Source organism: Antechinus flavipes, chromosome 1, assembly GCF_016432865.1.
Source record: "Antechinus flavipes isolate AdamAnt ecotype Samford, QLD, Australia chromosome 1, AdamAnt_v2, whole genome shotgun sequence".
NCBI lineage: Eukaryota > Metazoa > Chordata > Mammalia > Dasyuromorphia > Dasyuridae > Antechinus > Antechinus flavipes.
In genome coordinates this window covers 389084749-389101330 of record NC_067398.1, presented here as the reverse complement: position 1 = coordinate 389101330, position 16582 = coordinate 389084749, and positions in this window count along the sequence as shown.

Here is a 16582-nt window from a genome sequence, read left to right as displayed (position 1 = left end):
TGCCAAGAACAGTCAGCATGAAACAAATAGTAGTCATAATATCAGGCAAAGTTTCTGCTATTGGAATGCATAAGAGGGGGAAGACAACTTGTTATTTCTCTCACTCCCACCCCAAGTTTCTTTACCCTTAGATCCTTTCAAGGTTTTTTTTCTCCCTCACTTTCTGAAAATAACAAATTGTTTTATACTGTTTTTTAATACTTTAAAGGGTTTATATACCTCCCTTTGATTTCTGACTTGGCTCTTTCCATCCCACTCTTACAGGATTTTTTAGACAGACTTCCAACCTTTCACCCTAACTAGTTTACTCCCATTTGTAAAAATTCACCTTCTTTGTCCCTATGTTGTCACATTCTTATCTGATATCTGGGTAGCTGAGGCTCTATGGAAAAATTCAGCTTCAGGGTTTCAAAATAATCCTTGGGAAAGACTGAAGAACAGAGGAGAAAGCCATGAAAGAATAAAAGCCTGTTACATGTTACCTTCCTTCATTTAAGTCATACTTCTTTCAACACTTCCCTCTGTACTTAGCTAAGCCTTCTTTTCTGTTTTTAATGCTCTAGGCCAAAGTCCTCAATGTTATGGTCCAAGTGCACTGAGCTAAAGTTGATTCAAGTTCATTAGGTTCCTGTGAAGTACATACCTGTCTAAAATATCATGACCCCTTACATCCACTTTAATTTAACATGACAATGATCTACAGATAATGGAAGTTGTTCCCATGTGTGCTTAAAATCACTGCAACTGTACAACCGATACTCTTAAAAGAACAGACTCTTCTTAGGTAAAAACAAACAAACCAAACAAACAAACTGAGATTATCTTATTGATAGGCAATAGATTGAAGTTAATCTTTAGTTTTGGCCTTGGAGATGATCAAAGATAGGAGGCCATAGCAGGAAATCACACCAGGGAGTTAAAACAAAGATCATTCTAAACATACAAATCATGTGTTTTTGTATGATGTAACACACACATACACACACATACACAGAATAACTTAAGAATATACATTAGAACTAGATATCCAGGAGCTCTTTTAAAATATTTTTTCTTCACTTTTTTTATTAGCCCAAATTAGCTAAACGGAGGATTTACCCCCATGAAGAAGACTCTCAACATTTAATTCTGTTTGGTTCTGAACATCTCATCAGAGCTACAGTTGCCCACTGCTATTTTTGCTGTGTTGTGGCTCACATTTTCTAGAATCCCTACTTTGTATCATTCATCAAGATTTTCCAGTTTAATTTCTTCAGGGCTTTTAATATGGTTTGGTGGTATTGTGAATGCTTGCATAAGGGTGATAGTGGCATGTGTTTTGCAGTGTGCTAGTGATTTAGTGGGTTTAGGTTAGCTGGAGTGTTCAGATATTAAAGCTTTTGCTGATGCAGAATATGCCTTGTAATAAGGCAAACATCAGATAGACCAAAATTATAGGGATACTGAATAAAATGACTAGGGTTTTAAGGGATTAAAAAAAAAAAGAAACTTCAAAAAGAAAAGAAAACAAATACATTTCCAGTGAAAGGGGGCAGCTGAAGAAGTAGTTTGGTGATTTTGTGAACTTAAGGTAATATTTACTCAGGCAGTAAGGTCTCCTTTTGATATGGTCTATCACCCATTAATCTTTTCTTGTGACATGAAAGTTCATTTCATACTGTAAAATGGCTTAATTGATTAACTTGTAATTTACAACAACTTGTAATTTATAACATTTTTGCGACTATCACCATATATATGACTTTTCCAAAATATAATCCAAATATCTAAATAATCCAAAATTTAGATTATCTATGAAATTATAACTTCCCTTTCATTCTTTGACATTAACATCATTTTGGTATATTGTCATCTGTATAAACCAAGAATTAATTGACAATTTTTTCAGAGACAATTTTTCATTCTAAGTTTGCATAAACTTAGAATATCAGAATTCTGAAGAAAAAGAAAAATGATGCCAACCCCACAATATATAAGATCACTAATTTGTGATTCACCCTGGCACATAGCTCTTCAAAAGACAAAGGTTAGCAATCATTAAATTTTTGCCATTATTAAACCAGTTGTATATTTAATATTTTTATATAATAGGCACTAAACTTTTGCCAATCATCAGTTTAAATCTATATATGAGTGTCAATTTGGGTTGAATAAACCAAGTCTACAAAATTTCCATTATTGATATGCATGGTGAAATAGAGAGCAATCTTGTTCAGTTATCAGATGATTAAATAAAATACCTGTTGGGAAAGGGTTTATTTAAACTTAAAGAGACTCTAAATCTACTATGAGTTTTGTTGTTGGGTAGGTAAATTTCAATAGAACAGATAGAGGATAAAAATGTGAAGAAGGAATGAAATAGAAAAAAGGAAGTTGGATAACAGGTTTTTATGTAACATTATACACAACCAACTAGGAGATATTATTCCACAGAAAAATGGGCCACTGGTATTTAAATAACAAGAATTATTTATTACCATTAGAATTCAATATAGATTCATTGAAAGTATGAATGATATCATATTGTGTCTAGGTTTGACCAACAAGAAAAAAAAAATCAGGATTTGAAAAATCATGGAAAACCCTAAAGGTGACTAAAGTGTTGGACTGCAAGACATTTTATGTGAAAGTTAAAGTGACTAGCATTTACTAACTTGAAGAAGAGAGCTAAAAGTCAAACTAATAAATATCTTGAAGGATAAGGCAGATTTTCTTTTTTATTGTAGTAAGTTTATTTCCTTTTACACATTGCTTTATAAATCATGTTGGGAGAGAAAAACCAAAGCAAAAGGGTAAAACCATGGGAGAGAGAAAAAAAAAAGAAAGAAAGAAGAAGTGAATATAGGATGAGTTATTTTTTTATTCAGTCTCCTTAGATCTTTTTCTGGATGCAGATAACATTTTCTGTCCAAAGTCAATTGGAAATACTTTGGATCACTGAACCACTGAGAAGAACCAAGACTCTCATAGTTGATATTTGCACATTCTTGCAGTTATTATGTACAATTCCTGATTCTGATTGTTTCATTCAGCATCAGTTCATGTAAATCTTTCCAGGCCTTTCTACAATCAGTTTGTGCATCCAATATAATATTCCATTATCTTCATGTACCACAGTTTGTTCAGCCAATCCCCAATTGATGGGCATCCACTCCTTTTCCAATTCTTGGCTACCATAAAATGAGCTGCCATAATCATTTTTTGCACATGTGGGTTCCCTCCTTTATGATTTTCTTGGGATACAGACCCAGTAATGGAAGTGCTAGGTCAAAGGATATGCAAAGTTCTATAATAGGGCACATTCTCATAGAAAAAACTGTAACTGTCTATCTCTACCAATGACAGAACCAAAAGAAATAAAAGATTAATTTTCTATTTTAGTCCTTATTTAGCAATTTTTGTTTAAGAAATATATTTCCCAAGAATGATAATCAGAGTTATTGATGGATGAGGTAAATTTTCATTCTGTAGGGAGTTTTAAATATAGAGTGCATTCTAATAGCCCTGAGATATATAACCCACATTCTACTCAATTATGGGTTCACATGAATTACTGGGTTAGATATAAGTTATATCTAATAATAAATATGCTTTATTTAACTTGGTCTCTTATCCCAGCTCAGCAAAAAATATTCAAAGTCACCTGAGCTCAGATTGCATCTTGCATCTTACTTAGGGACCAGAAAAAGGACATGCATTAAAAAACAAACAAACAAATGGAAGGAATAGAAATGCATATAAAAACATTCCAGTCTTTTGTGGGAATAAATAGTGGGGGAAAGACAGAAAATAATCTCCACTAAGAAGTATGCTTTGGTGTGAGAAATAAATGGAAAAGCATTTTCTGTGGACAAAATGAAGATAGACATTTTCAGTTATGCAATGATTCAATCTATGTTCAGAGTATTCTGTTGTTCTTTCTTTGCTCTTTAGCTTGGGTCTCCTTACCTGTTTCTCAGGGATCTCAGAAACATATCGGATCTATTGGTGTCCCAAGTTGAATCAAGATCCATCCCAAATAGCTATGAGAGCTCTCCTCCACATGTGGCATGGGAGTGTAGTGTGCCCTGAAGGCAGAAGAGGCATCTGAAGCTTCTTTATTTCAAATCCCTTTTCCAAATAGGAGGGCAAGCAGGAAATTGGGACTGAAGGCCATTCTGCTCTCTTGTGTGTTTTTTTTTTTTTTTTTTTTTTTTTTTGCTGAGGCAATTGGAGTTAAGTGACTTACCCAGGGTCACAAAGCTAGGAAGTGTTAAATGTCTGAGATCAGATTTGCACTCAGTGTGGACTCAGAAGTTCTCCTGACTTCAGGGCTAATGCTCTATCCACTACACCACCTACCTGCCCCCTCTGTTTGTTTGTTTGTTTTTTTTATAGAGGGTTTACTACACTAGAGTTATATTTACTCCCCAAATACTATTAGTTTGTAACAGGACTTTTAAAACTTTTTTCACTTGTGACTCTTTTGTTTACTGAGAAATTTTTGGATGACCTCGCATATAGAGTTGTTATGTCCTGCTTTCTAGAGCCCCCAATTTGGGTGACAAAACATACCATTGCTTTCTAGAGCTCCCACACTGGGGTGATTAAATATACCTTCCTAGTGGAGAAGTGATGAGGCGGGACTCCTGAGGATGGTGGAAAAATGGAGTCCATTTATTTCAAGTATTATCCCATTTATATAATGTAACAAAAATAACACTGTGCATGTGGGACCACATAAACAACTTGCTATTGTATGTAGTTTGCCACCTGATATCACTCTGCTTCAATCTCAACAAAGGCTGTCACTGCCCCCTAACTTCTCAGGAAGGCTGAGAGCCCCTAGGAGAAATGGGGAGCTGAACCAGTCATTGTTAGCAGGTTCCCTCTGGGCTTAATACTTTACCCGGAGTTTCCCCACTGACTGTAACCCTCTACATACAGGTATATAAAATAGGTATACCAATGAAATATTTATTGATAATAAATCATAATTTTGTGATCCATAGTTTAAGAAATTTTGTTCTAGAAGGTGTTATTTGCAGGTTTGAGTTCCCTTCTTATTGCTGTTTCAGTATTGGGGAGGAAGAATGGAGTTACAGTGCCATTAAAACATGTCTCCTACCTAGTTCCTCATTCCTATCTGAATCAGAAGTCTTATCACCTCAAATCAAAGAACACATCTTTTTTTTTTTTTTAAACTCCCTTTGTACTAGACACCAAGTTCCATGGGAAATGAAATTCTGGAAATATCCAATCTTTATATCTGAAATTTGACTTCTTTACTACAAAATATCACATATAATAATTATAAAACAAACAAAAAACATTTTTCCAAAATAGTAGCAAAACAGAAATCAGAGAAAGTATGCACAAAAATATATACACCAGAAAATACAGAGTGAAGAAACTCTCCCACAGCAAGTGAGGTAACTCAGCTCTACCAAGAAAATGTTCTAGCCTCATACAAGAGGAAGTCCCTGAAGTATCTAGTGTAGCAAATTGGCAATAGGGGCATGATGGAGACTTCCAGCTCTTCTCATATCTTCTCTGAGTTTTTTCTTTCAGCAATCTGAAGTAAGTTTGTTTGACCTCTTTCATTTTGCTTAAATGCAAGCTTCCTCAGAGTTGGAATCTAGAAATTCCTGAAGCAACTCAAAGAGTGAAAAGTCCTGAAAAGGTCTCAGAGCTTTTTTCCATTCTTGCCAACTCTGCCCTATCTCTCATGACGGATAGAGCATTTATCTCCAGTAACGAGGAGAAAAATCCCATATCCATGGGCTTTGGATTTTGGACTCTCTTCTATGTAGTTCTTCTTTGTTGTCTGAATCAAAGTCTTATCATCTCAAATCAGAGACAACATCTTTTTATGCAACTCTCCTTGTGCTAGACACCAAGTTCCATGGGAAATGAAATTCTGGAAATATCCCATATAACAAACACTTTTTGGTCACTGATGTCATTGAAAATGTAATTGCATGTCATTATCAGTCATTAAGTGTTTTTCTACTTTATGAAGGTGGAGGGTGGATAACTTCCAAAAGTATAACAATTTGGAAACTTAGATATGCTGTAGATTGAAACAGACCTTTTCTGGAGATCTTCAACATTATCTTCTGCTGGTAATTTGTTACACTCCCAATATTCATAGATTCTGTCAGTCCAAAATTAATTCAGAGGTTGGATTTGCTGTAAAGTGCGAGGGTTGTGGGAAGAGCTCAGAAAAAGACATGTGTTCTCTCCACTTAGCTCTGCCCCTTAAATGCCCTTTCTAACACAATTCTGAAAGACAGTACAATTTGAATATTTGAAACATTCAAGAAACATTTCTCTCTCTATTTTAATAAGATGTTTATATACAGCTTTATTGGGAGAGAAGGCAGTCACAACCATTGGCTTCAGTTGCTTTATTCTTATATCCATCTGATAATGTCATCAAGAGGAGGGTGGGACATTAAGCTTACGTTTAAGATCTTGCAGAGTGCAATATTTATATAATCCCCTGAAAACTGTGCAGCATGTGCATTCTGCAACTGGTTCTGTCCTGCTAACCATGTACTAAACAAGTAACCATGTGCTAAACAAGTAACTCTTTGACTGAGTAGCTCAAACTGGGATGAATTCTTTTATATATAAAATTAAATACAAAATAAGAAAAAATAGAAAGATAGAAATGGCAAATAAAAAACAAAATACAACACAACATTGCCATGTGTCCAGGAAAATATCAAGAAGGATTCAAAGCATATATAATAATAAAAGAGATTACTGTCATCATTGAAAATTGCATGTGTCCTTATTATCAATCATTAAAAGTGTTTTTCTATCTCTATGAATGTGAAGGGAGGATGACTTTGAAAAGTATAACAATGTGGTAACTCAGTTTGAGAGAATTTTCCTTTGATCCATTGACAAGTACCTCAAGTGACAGGTAAGAACAAATTGGGATTGGGAAAAAGATGAGATGACCTGATTTTTCAGCATATTTATTATACTATCTTTTCTGCCATTCCATTTCTCTATTACATCTCTATTCATGATTATCCTTGTTTTTTTTTTTTTTTTGCTTCCTTGTAATTATTCTTTGGTTCTCTGCTGTGTGGTTTTTACTTTATTCTTTTCCCCTCTTACCTCTCCCCTCCCCAACAGGCTACATTTAACCATGGCTATATATATATTTTAAATTACATATATATTTACATTCAATCACATATTCACACACAAACACCTACATGCATACATATACACACAAATACATATATATACATAAATATACAGATGCATTTATATATAAAAACACATCTAAAACCATATTAATATGGCTGACATATAATGCAGATTTTTCTCTTGATTGAATCTTTAATTTTGACTTTGAGATAAATGATTACTAGCTCTATTTTTTTCAAATAAATTCTACTTCTGATCCTTGTTGTAGCATTTGTATAAATCTTTTATTTCCTATTCCTGCTAAATCTTCTACTTTAATTCTATTCCTTACTTATTTAATCTCCCCCAACCCATGGATTCCCTTCCTTACCTTCTCCTCTCTCTCTTCCCTTCCCTAATTATTCCAATGCCATTAATGCACATATCTGATCTCATTCTTGTTAATGTAATTATCCTTTTGTATCCTACCCTATGTTATGCCACCCTTTCCACCCCTTGTCCCTTTACCATTACCATCAGTACCATAACCCTACCCTTCTAATCACCCTTCTATTTCCCACATTATTCTTTACCTCTTGCCCATTAATCTAGATACCTTATCAGAGAGTCATAAATCTATACATTCTTTTGTAAACCACCTAATCCTATTCCCTCTCCACTTATTTCTTCACAGATTTTGGAGGGTTCTATCTTCTTCATGGTGTATAATACTTTTAACATGGAAGACTAAGTTAAGAGTGTTAATGCTGAAAAAGATAATGAACTTGGAGGGAAAGCAGGAAAAAGGAAAAGACAACTCAGTTTTGGATATTTTGAATGTGAGGTTTCAATGGGACTTTCAATAGGAGAAGTAAACCATAGCAAAATAAAAGCAAAAGGACTGGAGCAAAGAGTGTCTGCACTGTTGACATAGATTCACAAGTAGTTTAGACAGGGGTAAAGTAATAGAATTGAATTAATTTACTAATGAAAAAAGTATTAGAGGTAGAAGATGAAAAGATAAAGGTTAGAATCTTGAGGAATTACCACTCTGAGAAGCTTGAAAGACAATGAGAAGAGAGTGAAGGAGAGAGCAAAGAAGGAATAGTGATAATTGAAGCCAAGGGAAATAAAAAATATACAATAGGAAGAAAGGATTAAGTATAGTATAGTCCCATGAACTTTGTTGACCCTCAGGAAATGTATGTTTGTTGAATGGTTTAGACGGGTAAATGAAATATTTAGAAAAGAAGGAAGAGATGAAGTTAACTACATAAGCAGCATTAGCTAATAATCTAGAATAATCTAGAAAGAAAAGTATTTTTAAAATTTTTTAAAACAGAATTTTATTTTGTCTCTAGTTACATGTCAAGAAAATTTTTATCATTTATTTTACAAGACTTTGAGTTCTAAATTTTTCTTCTGCACTTCCTCTCTTCTTCTAAAGTTGGTACGCAGTTTGGTATGGTTTAGACATGTATTATCATATAAAACATATTTCCATATGAGTTGGAGTTGTGAAAGAAGAAACAGATTAAAAAAAGAGAAAGAATGAGGTAAATAATAAAAAACAGCTTTGATCTTTATTCAAATTTCACCAGTTCTTAAGCTGGATATGAATAGCATGAGTTCTTTTTACTTGCCTTGGATCACTTAGATGCTGAGGAGAGCTGATTCACTCATAGTTGATCATCACAAAATGTTGCTAATGCTGTGTATAATGTTTTCCTAGTCCTGTTTATTTGACTTTGCATCAGTTCATTCAAGTCTTTACAGGTTTTTTTTTTTTTTTTGAAATATACATCATTTGTTATTGCCCAATAGTATTCCATTACATTTGTATATTATAACTTGTTCAGCCATTCTTCACCTGATAGGCATCCCTTTAAATTCCAATATTTTGCCACCACTGAATGAATGTTATGAATATTTTTGCACATATAGATCCTTTCCCCTTTTTATGATCTCTTTGGGATACAGACTTTGTAGTGATATTGCTGGGTCAAAGGTTATGCACAGTTTAATTGCCCCATTGGATATCGTTCCAAATTGCTCTCCAAAATGGTTGTTCCATTCACAACTCTACTAACAATGCATTAATTTACCAATTTTCCCACATCCTCTTCAATATTTATCTCTTTTCCTTTTTTGTCACATTGACCAGTTTGATAGATGTGAGGTAGTACCTCAGTTGTTTAAATTTGCATTTCTTTAAAAAATAAAGCAATTTTTTAGAACACTTCTTCATATACTTATAGATTGGATTTCTTCACCTGAAAATTTTCTGTTCATATCTTTTGACCATTTATTGTTTGGGGAATGGCTTATATTCTTACAAATTTGATTCAGTTCTCTATATATTTGAGAAATGGCTTGGTATTATAGCATGATGAAAATGAAAATATGTTTAGAATAATTGCAATATATAGGATTGCTTGCTGTCTTGGGGAGGACCAGGGAGATAAATGTGGTTTTGCAAAGGTTTTGCAAAACAGAATATTTAAAACAAACCGCAGTATTGGGGGAAAAATTAATTAAAAAATCATAAAAAAGAAATGAGGCCCTTATCAGAGACATTTGTTATAAAAATTATTTCCCAGCTTTCTATTTCCTTCTAATCTTGGTTTCATTGGTTTTGTATGGACAAAAGCTTTTTAATTTAACATAATCAAAATTATCTATTTTATATTTTATAATATTCTCTATGTTTTGTTGGGGCATGAATTTTTTCAAGTTCCATGAGTCTGACAGTTTGCTCTTCTAATTTGCTTATGGTGTCACCTTTTCAAGTCTAAATCATGCACTCATTTTGAATTTATTTTGGTATATGGTATGATATTTTGGTTTATACCTGATTTGTGTTCTATCTTTTGTCAAAAACTTTTTCAGAATCTATTCAGATAATCATATTTCTATTAATTTTCTTATTGATGTGGTCAATTATGTTGATGTTTTTCCTAATACTAGGCCAAATCTGCATTCCTCATATAAATCCTGCCTAGTTATAATTTAATTTGTAATATATTCCTGTAATCTCTTTGCTAGTATTTTATTTTAAAATTTTGCATCAATATTACAATAGGGAAATTGACTTATAATTTTCTTTTTGTTTTGGCTCTTTCTGGGTTACATATCAGAACTATACTTACTTCATAAAAGGAATTTGATTAAACTTTTTCTTTGGATATTTTTTCAAATAGCTTATATAGTATTGGAATTAATTGGTAATATGTGCTTCTCTTGGATCTTAATATTAGAGGTCAAAGTTTTGGTTTAGTTTTTTTGAAAGATTTAAATCCTACTATATCTTTGAATATTCATTTTCACCCTTGAATTATTATGCTTAATTTTGCTGTAATTGTAGTCCCATCTCCTTTGCCTTCAAGAATATCATGTTTCATGACCTCCATCCTTTAATATTGTAGCTCTCAAATCCTGTGTAATCCTGACTGTGACTCCTCGATATTTGAATTGTTTCTTTCTAGTCATTTGTATTTTTTTCCTTGACCTGATAGTTCTGAAATTTGGCTATAACATTCCTTAAGATTTTGAGGGTTTCTTTACTAAGGTGATCAACGGATTCTTTCAATGCCTATTTTTATCTCTAGTTCCAGAACATCACGGCAGTTTTCCTTGTGGATTTCAGGTAATCCAATGATTCTGAAATTGTCTCTCCCAAGTCTATTTTTCCATATCACTTGTTTTTCTCATGAGGTATTTTACAATTTCTTCCTTTTATTTTTTGAATTTGTTTGATTGATTCTTGATATATCATAAAATCATTAGTTTGTACTTGCCCAATTCTAAATTTTTAAGTGTTTTCCTTGATTAGGTTTTTGTACTTTTCCTCTCATTTGGACAATTGTACTCTTTAAGGAGTTGTTTCCTTCAGAAGATTTTTGTATCTCCTTTTCCATTTGACTAATTCAAATTTTTTAAAAACTTAAAAAAAAAAACCCTTCATTAAAAAAACTTAAAAAAAATTTAAACTTTAAAAAAGTTTTCCAAACTATTGACTCTTTCTCCCTTTCCCCCACAATTTTCTCTTATCACTCTCATTTTCTTTCCTCAATTTTTCTTCTACCTCTTTTATATGATGTTAAGCATGTGAGAAATAGATAAGGTAAAGAACTTACAGAAATGTATGAATTCTTTTTCTGTATTTTATTTTCATTATTTCTGTGTTTCCCCTATGATCTGTATAATATGTGCAGTTCATATCTACTTGAGCCTTGGCCAGCTAGAAACATATTTACTTAACCTGAGCTGATGACATTTATTGGTATTTGACATTTATTGATATTTAGTCTATTAGCTGGACCACTGTCTGCTTGATTAAGCCTGAAGGCCTGACTTTCTGTTTCCTAGAAATCAGGAGATTTCAGGGAAACAGAAACCTTCCATTCCAATCTCCCCAAATAACAACAATCAATTTGATGCCTCCCCCTCCCCTTCTCAATGCTCTTACTTATGATGTAATTTCTTGTATAAAAGCTATGTATTTTTACTACTTCTTTAGCCCTCCTACCGGGAGCTTTCTCTTTCTTACCTTGCAATAAGACAGCTCATCCTCTGGAGTTTTTCAATAAACAACTTTTATGCCTTCTACTGAGGGATCTCTGAGTAGTCATTTTGGGTAAGGGTCTTCTACATCCCTCACAAGCATCTTTTTGAGCTCTTCCATGGACTTGAACCCACTTCCAATTTATCTTGCCCCTACATGTTTTGATACTTTTGTCCCATTCTGAGTTTGTGTCTTTGTCTTCTCTGTCACCATAAAAACTTTCTATGGTCAGATTCTTTTTTTTGTTGTTGTTTTTTTTCTCACTTTTCCCTCTCTCCAAAACAGTGATATAGTTCCCAAACTTGAGAATATCATATTTTCCTTGTGGGATACAACATGGAAACTGATACATATGTATCTGGAGCTGAATTAAATTACACTAAAATGTGTTATAGTAAAAGTAGTTTCCTAATGTAGTTTCATTTACCTTGGTACAACTTTCTCTCCATACAGAATTTTTTGAACCCCAAGTTCTCTAAAGATTTCCTTTCTCCTCTCACACAATCTGATTAGCCCCAACTTTTCTCATATAGTTTCCTGATCTTGGGATCTCTTAAATTTGGTGGGTGCCTGAGACCATGCCAGTTGCAATACATTGACAACTGATCAGATGCATTTCTAGATGAAGATAAAGGGGACTGTGTCCAGAGAAACTAAGTGCTACTATATATCTTTGTTTGCCATATATGGACAAAGTAAACCTTCTCCTTTTTTTAAATCTTCAGTGACTCACAAGTCCCTCATTTCATCCAAATATTGAACTTGAACTAAGGGAATTTTGGTCCTTCCTGCTTACAACTTATGTACTGGAGCCAGCTTGTACTAGTTTGCAAAAGCTGATTGTTACATTTTTTGCTGTGAGCATTTATACTTTAAAAGCAAACAACTGCTGCAGATTAGAATTCAATTTATTATTCTGTTGAGTGCCTAGACTTAAGAAAAAATATTAATTGAAAAAATTGAAAAAATATTAATAATGCACATTAAATTTCAAAGTATATTGTATATACATCTATTTTGTTTCTGGAATGTTAGTTATACATTTATGAGCATATCCTTATTTATACTCCATAGGATTCTTCGGAAATAGCTCAATAACAAAGGACTTGAATTTTTTGATATACAGATTCTCTTTATAGATTACTGGACAGGAAGAACACCTCCATCAGTGGACTGTTATTAATAAATGACCCATAGTTGTTATTTCTCTTTATTTCTTCATACAAAAAAATCATATTAGCACCATTTGAACCTAACTCCTGAAGGATGATAGAAGGGATTATTCCCCCTTCCCCTACTCATATGGCATCTATGAACACAAAGCATCAGTTAACATAGGAAACTAGCCTAGGTGCAATCTAAGACTCCATATTGGAGCCTAGATCCCTCTTCTGCTTTGTTCTTCTTTGTCTAGTAACTAAATAATAATTCCTAAATTTATTGTGTTCAGCTTTGTAAGCAGTCTTTTGAGTTCACTAGGTTTCCTAAAGGTACTATATTTCTTTGCTGGAGCAAAGTGGAGAGAGTTTCTTTAGTAGAGAGGATATTACCAACAGGAGGAAGAACTCAAGTCTTGACCTGGATTATAAACAAACCAACAAAACAAACAACTATAACAACAAAATAGAAACCTGGAAGGATTTGATATAACAATGAATGGCAATTTTGCAATTCCATCAAATGCTTTGTGCTTTGATTGTTTTAAATTTCAAACTTTCAGAAGAATACAATAGATTTATTGTTGCTATTTGTTTATGCCTTCATTAATAAATAATTGTAAATATCCTCTTAATTAAGATTTTTTTTTTTGCATGTAGGAGATGAGTAGCTGTCCCATATTTGATTATTCATTGTATCCCAATTTTAGAGAGTGACTAGCTATGAGCTAAACCTAAGTAATAAGCATTTTTTCTTAAGATGTCTGAAAGAACTTTAATCAGACAAAGATTGTGAGAAAAGAGGTCAGGTAGTCTATATCTACATGCATGGGGCTTGTAGCACTCTAGCACTTTGCACTATTTCCCCAGTTTTATATTCATTCATATTAATGTAAAATTATGAATGTGACTAGAATTGACAGATTATGAAGAATGAGTTAAAAAGCTGTTAAAATTAGTAAAAACTATTAAATGTAAATACAAGATAAATTAAGGAAAAAGAAAGCTTCAACAACTTTAGAGGGGAATAGTATCAGGGTAGGTTTCACAGAGATAACAGGCAAGCTTAATATGAAGGTAAGGCAAAGGTACTGGAAGATAGTCATAATGAGTAAATGCAATTCAGAAATAGAGGACATCTTGGGTAAATGCAAGGAGGTGGGAGATACTCAAGAAATTGTCAGCCAACAGTTGCCTAAAATATAGAATGCATGAAGGAAAGTATGGGTATTTTTTGTTTGTTTTTGTTTTGAAATAAGGCTGGAAAGAATAGTTAGAGCCCAATTGTGGGGCCAGACAAATCTAAGCTGAAGAGACTAAGGAGATTTAATTTTAGCAGTGCTCAGCTAATGATAAGATCAGGTCTGTATTTTAGGAATATTATTCTCATCACTGTGTATAGAATGGATTGGAAAGGAAAGAGACTAGAGATAGGAAATCAATGAAGTGGTAGTTTTAACAGTCCAGACAGGACATGTAGAGGAACTAGGGTTTAATACTATAAATGGGAAACAAAAAGTGCTATTGGATTAGAATAAAAATAAGATTTCTCACCTGGGTAGACTGATTTATGTCTCACTGAGAGTGAAGAAGAGGCAAAAATCCCCTTCTTTAACTTTAAGTTCCATTCAGACCAAACCTCCCCTGTTTCTTACTGGTATCTCTAGCACCCATGCCTTTGCTTACTTGTTTCTTTCCTCTAAAAGATCTTTCTTCTTGTTTAATTTTTATTCTTTGTTTAAAGCCTCTCCTTCACAAAGCTTCTCCTAGTCTCTTTTGTCATGTTCTCCCTCCAAATCTTCTTAGAACTCATAGGATTTTTTTTTTTAATGAAAATAATTTAAATTCATTAAGGTACTTATCTTTTAATACATTTAGAATAAAACTTGACCTGTGATTTCATTAGTATAGCAAACTCTCTGATGAAGAAATTCCATCCACTACTCTAGATTGATACCTTATCAGCAATTTTTAAGCTTAGAGAATTCTCTAAAGCTCTTGCAGATAAATGACTTGCCCACATTCACATTACCAGAATTTGTAAGACATGTGACTCAAAACTGCCTGGCTGTAAATGGGATTCTCTATCTAAAATATTCCCTCTTTATCATTGAGTGTGTATATTGCGTTTTTCTATACTTATCCCTCTGAAATCTATACATTTCAGGCAGGTATAGCTTCATTCTTTGCTTTGTATATCCCCCAAAACTCAGCATAGAGTTGTGAGTTGTTGAATAACTGTTTGGAGTTTTGTTTTTGTTTTATTATTTTATTTTATCTTATTTTTGCTGATATTGCTTTTTTATTTCCCTCTCAGAGTAATTTGTGTTCACTTGGTAATCCCTTACAGACTGCCTATGTAACATATCTTTTTTTTTTTTTACTTATACTTTACTTTTTTACATGTTTTCTTTCTTTCCTAATAGGCTCTCTGATGTTAGCTGTACTGCTTTCCCATTTACTCCTTAACCTGCTCACTCCCAAGAGCTTATTTTGAATACAGTTTCATACTTGATTGATTGGCTGGGTTTAGAGATAAGCATGTCACTCCTGGAGAAAGGTGACTGAGTTTATTTAATTAGGGGGAAATAGAAACTGTGTATGAGCTAGTAGATTTCGGGTAACTAACAAAAAATAATACTTATTTCAGTTTTCAGAAAGCTAAAGTAGTAAAACCTTTTTATTTTTGACTTTCCAAGTTTGTTTACTATTTCTTTCAAAAACAGTATTCAGGAACAGCTAGGAGGCACAGTGGATAGAGCACCAGCCTTGAAGTCAAGAGGACCTGAGTTCAAATCTCAGACATTTAATACTTCCTAGCTGTGTGACCCTGGGCAAATTACTTAATCCTATTTAAGTAGGAATAAGTAAATAGAATAGAAGGAAATATATCTTTGCAAAGAAAAACTTTAAATGAGGTCATAGGGAGTGGGAAATGACAATTTTTTCATTCCAGTTCCTCCATTGTGCTATCTAGTTGGTATGTAGACGCAAAGGAAAGGATCCCAAGTTCTTCTCACTTCAGGGGTCATAAGTTTATACAGTTAGAAGGGATATTTAATCATAATTCCATTATCAGATCAAGAAACTGAGTACTAGAGGCACTAAATGAGCATTTTTCTAAGGTCATATAACTAGCATTGAACTTAAATTCAAGTTTTCTACCCAGTGTTCTTACTATATTGATATGCATAATATTTGTTGTTCAGTTGTTCAGTTATTTTAGTGATGTCTTGACCTATTTGAGGGTTTTGGGTTTTTTTTTGGGGGGTGGGGGCAAAGAAGTGGTGTGCCATTTTCTTCTCCAGATCATTTTACAGATGAGAATCTAGGCTAACTGAATTTTAAATGACTTGCCCAAGTTCACACAGCTAGTAAGTATCTAGGCCTGCTTGGAGCTCAGGAAGAATAACCTTCCTGACTCTAAAACCAGTACTCTATCTATTCTGTCACCTAGCTATGTCTAAAATTGTAATTTCTATATTTTTAAAATAACACAATGGTATTACTATCAAAAGAGCAAAGCTAAACTTAAAAATTATGGGTGCTATATTTTATAATGTGAAAAAAAAAACCCTTCAGATTAAAAAAAAATCAGGCTAAATTTTATTCCCCAAATTATTTTAATAATTTTAAAAATTATTCCCCAAAATAATTTTATAAATTATTAAAGAAAAAAGAAAGAAAAGAACATAAGGGAATGGTAAGAAAAAATAATTATTTCAGTTCATGA